We start from the raw sequence: 3865 nt of genomic DNA, 5'->3' as shown, positions 1-3865 counted from the left end.
GAAAGAGAATAAAAAAGGGTTATCATGCTATAACTAAAGGTTGGGCCAGCTGTAATAAATACTAAATGTCATGTCCTAGATTTGGACTTGCCATATAACATCTTGCTTTGTTGACCATAGACACACACACTCAAAGTGGTACCATCCAAATATCATCAATGCTTGAAATTTCCCCACCAAGGCAGAGAGGTCATTATTCCAGGTGATCCTTTAATTTTTGGTTTTTGTAAGAGGTTGGAAAGTGCCCCAACAAATTTTTGTCCAGTTAGTGAATTTGCTAAGGTTATACCTAGATCTCTCACAATAACATAATCACCTTCTACAATAGTACCAGAGCTGTCCAATATTTTTTCCAGTTCTCGTAAAGGAAAAGAGAAGGTCAAAGATATTAAGGTCAATACTATAGGGAAGAAGGTTACTTTTGCTAACCAAGGAACGGAAGAGTATAAGTTTGAAAATGCCATGTGTTTTGGACAACTACCACTCTCCCCTTGATCCTTTGGAAAACCTTCACAAATACCACCTTCTACAAATAAGGATACTATGCATGTTAATAAGACAACATTTGAACATTGGGGTTCACTTAGTGATGAATACATAGAATCTAATATCCTAGGTTGGCTATATTTTGATGGAAAAGATGAACCTATGGAATTCCCTAAAGATAAGTATGTTAAGGCTTCTCCTATCATTAAAAGCATGGGATATCATGGTACTGACCTTGGGCCTAAAGAAGATGGAATCAGACAACCCCTTGAGGCTAATAGCTATCCTAAAGGATGTGGTTTAGGCTCCATTAAACCCAAGGTGTCCTTTGCTGACAACTATTGTATGGTTGAACCTAGTTCTGAGATTGAAGAGGAGGAATTCTTTGAAGTACCCTTCCAATACATTAAGGATGACCTAGATAACCATGCCTGCGCCATTACCACAGCTAACCTTTCATCCATCGACCCACCTCTCACCAACCTCGACATGATGGACTACGACCTTTAGGACACACCACCAGCTCTCAATATTTGTAACTCTGACAAAGCAGTGATGGCACTCTTTGGCCTTAAGAATCTCCAAGATTACGAACATGAGATCCAATACAATGAGGAAGCCTACTTTGGTAGCCAAGTCAACTCTCTTAGTCACAAAAGTGAAAAAGAAAAGAAAAACTAAAAAATAGAAGAAACGTCCTAAAGTGAAAACTCTTTTGGAGCGCTTTTGGATGAAGAAAAGGATAAAATAAAGGATGCATCTTCTAGTGAAAGCCTTCTAGAGGCACTAGAAGAGGGAGAGACTGACTTGCCGTTTAGATATTTACCACTAGAAAAGTCATCTATACTAAATAAGGACACAATTCCACTTAATTTGGGCATAGTAGATAATCCAAAAATCACTTACATTGCTGCCACCTTAAGTCCCATAGAACAAAAAATGATGACTGAGTTCCTATAAAAAAGGCAAAATCAATTTTGCATGGACATACAAAGACATGCCTAGTTTAGACATAGATTTGGTTGTGCATCATGTAGCAGTAGATCCAAAGATTAAACCTATGAAACAAAAGTTGCACAAGATGCATCCTAAGGTAGCACTTTTAGTCAAAGCAAAACTACAAAAAATGCTAGAGGCAAAATTCATTCACCCTATTGATTATCCTGAGTGGGTTTCCAACATTGTTCTTGTAGGGAAAGAAGCTGGGGGCATCCACATCTATTCAAATTTTTAAGATTTAAATCTCGCATGTCCTAAGGATGATTTTCCACTTCCTAACATAGACATCATAATGGATTTGATTACCGAACATCAAATGTTGTCTTTAATGGATGGTTTCTCTAGTTACAATCAAATCAAAGTTGCAGAAGAAGATCAACATAAAATGACATTTACTACCCCATGGGGGACCTTTTGTTACCAAGTCATGCCTTTTGGCTTGAAGAATACCGATGCCACCTATCAATGCACAATGACTACAATCTTACATGATCTTCTACATGTCATAATGGAGGACTATGTTGATGACATTCTAGGAAAGTCTAAGACACATGATTCCCACATTGATGTGCTCACTACCATTTTTGAAAGGTTGGAAAAATATAAAGTGCACCTTAATCCAAAGAAGTGTATTTTTGGGGTCAAATCAGGCAAGTTGTTAGGCTACATTGTGTTAAGAAGAGGCATTGAGGTAGATCCTTCCAAAGTGAAAGGCATCATGGAAATGCCTCCCCATACCATATTGAAACGACTTCATAGTTTTCAAGGAAGGTTATAGTCCATCAGATGGTTTGTGTCCCAGTTAGCAGATAAGATCCATCCACTTCAACATTTGCTTCAAAAAGACACTAAGTTTCAATGTGATTGCCTATATCAGAAAGCATTTGAACAAGTTAAGGTATACTTGGCTAATCCACCAGTTCTAGTCCCTCCAATTGCAAGATGACCACTGATTCTATACATTTCTACCACTTTAGTTGTCTTAGGTGCTCTTTTGGCACAACTAGATGACAAAGGTAATGAGCAAGCCATGTACTATCTCAGTTGAACATTAGTTGGCTATGAGTTGAACTACACTACTATTGAGCAAGCTTGTTTGGTAGTAGTCTTTTGCATGTAGAAACTATGCCATTTAATGCTTAATCACACTACACATCTCATTGCCAAGATAGATCCACTCAAATATTTGTTATCAAAAGCCTCCCTTACTAGTTGAGTTGCAAAATGGGTCTTGATTTTAAGTGAATTTGACATTGTCTATAAGGGTCGCAAGGCCATTAAGGGACAAATAATTGCAGACCAGCTTGTTGAAGCTCCTCTTCAAGGAGACCATCCTATTATAGTAGATTTTCCAGATGACACAATTATGACTATTACCCCTAGTACACAATGGAAGCTATTTTTTGATGGTTCCTTCACACAAAAAGGATCAAGGGTAGGAATTTTGTTTGTTACACTGCAAGGGGACCTCATTCCTAAGTCTTACAAAATTTCATTCCCTTGCATAAAAAATATAACTAAGTATGAAGGATTAGTCACACAGATCTATCAAGCTATTAGATGGAATATCAAAAGCCTTCTTATCTTTGGAGACTCTTAATTGGTCATTAAACAAGTCACAGATGAATACCAAACAAAAGATGAAAAGTTGTTTCCATATCCCCAGATAATTGAAGATCTTAAACAACACTTTACTGAGATAATTTTTTAGTAGATACCAAGGACCAATAACAAAGCATCAGATGCTATGGTCACCATTGCCTCCATGATCACCATACCTGAGTATAGTCCTAAGTCTGAGTTTCTTGTTGAGAATCTTTTTCTTCCTACTTATGAGCAACTTGATTTAGAGCTGGTGTGTGAGATTGTTGGTCCTCAGTATCCATGGTATGCTGAGATTTTTGCCTATCTTCATCAAAAAATGATCCCAATAGCCCTCTCCCTGAATCAAAGCAAAACCTTCATTCATCTCAATGCCCGATATACTATCCTAGGTGATACACTTTTTTGAAAACACTTCGATGGAACCCTCCTCTGATGTCTAAGTTCAAACGAAACAAGAACAACATTAGAAGAGGTCCACCAAGGAATTTGTGGTTCCCATTCTAGTGGCCTTCTATTAGCGAAAAAGCTCCTTATAACAGGTTACTATTGGCCTACTATGGAAGTGGATGCCTATCATTTTGTGAAAATATGTGTTCCTTGTTAGAAACATGGCAATTTGATACACACCCCCACCCAAGACCTTCAACCCACCATCACACCATGGCCCTTTTCCCACTAGGGATTTGATCTTGTAGATCAAATATATCCAAATTTTGCAAATGACCACAAGTATATTATTGCCGCCACTGAGTACTTCACAAAGTGGGTCGAGGCT

Source organism: Cupressus sempervirens, chromosome 6, assembly GCF_028749045.1.
Source record: "Cupressus sempervirens isolate cs-2001-9-10 chromosome 6, ASM2874904v1, whole genome shotgun sequence".
In the NCBI taxonomy this organism is placed as follows: Eukaryota; Viridiplantae; Streptophyta; class Pinopsida; order Cupressales; family Cupressaceae; genus Cupressus; species Cupressus sempervirens.
This window is presented reverse-complemented; position numbering follows the sequence as displayed.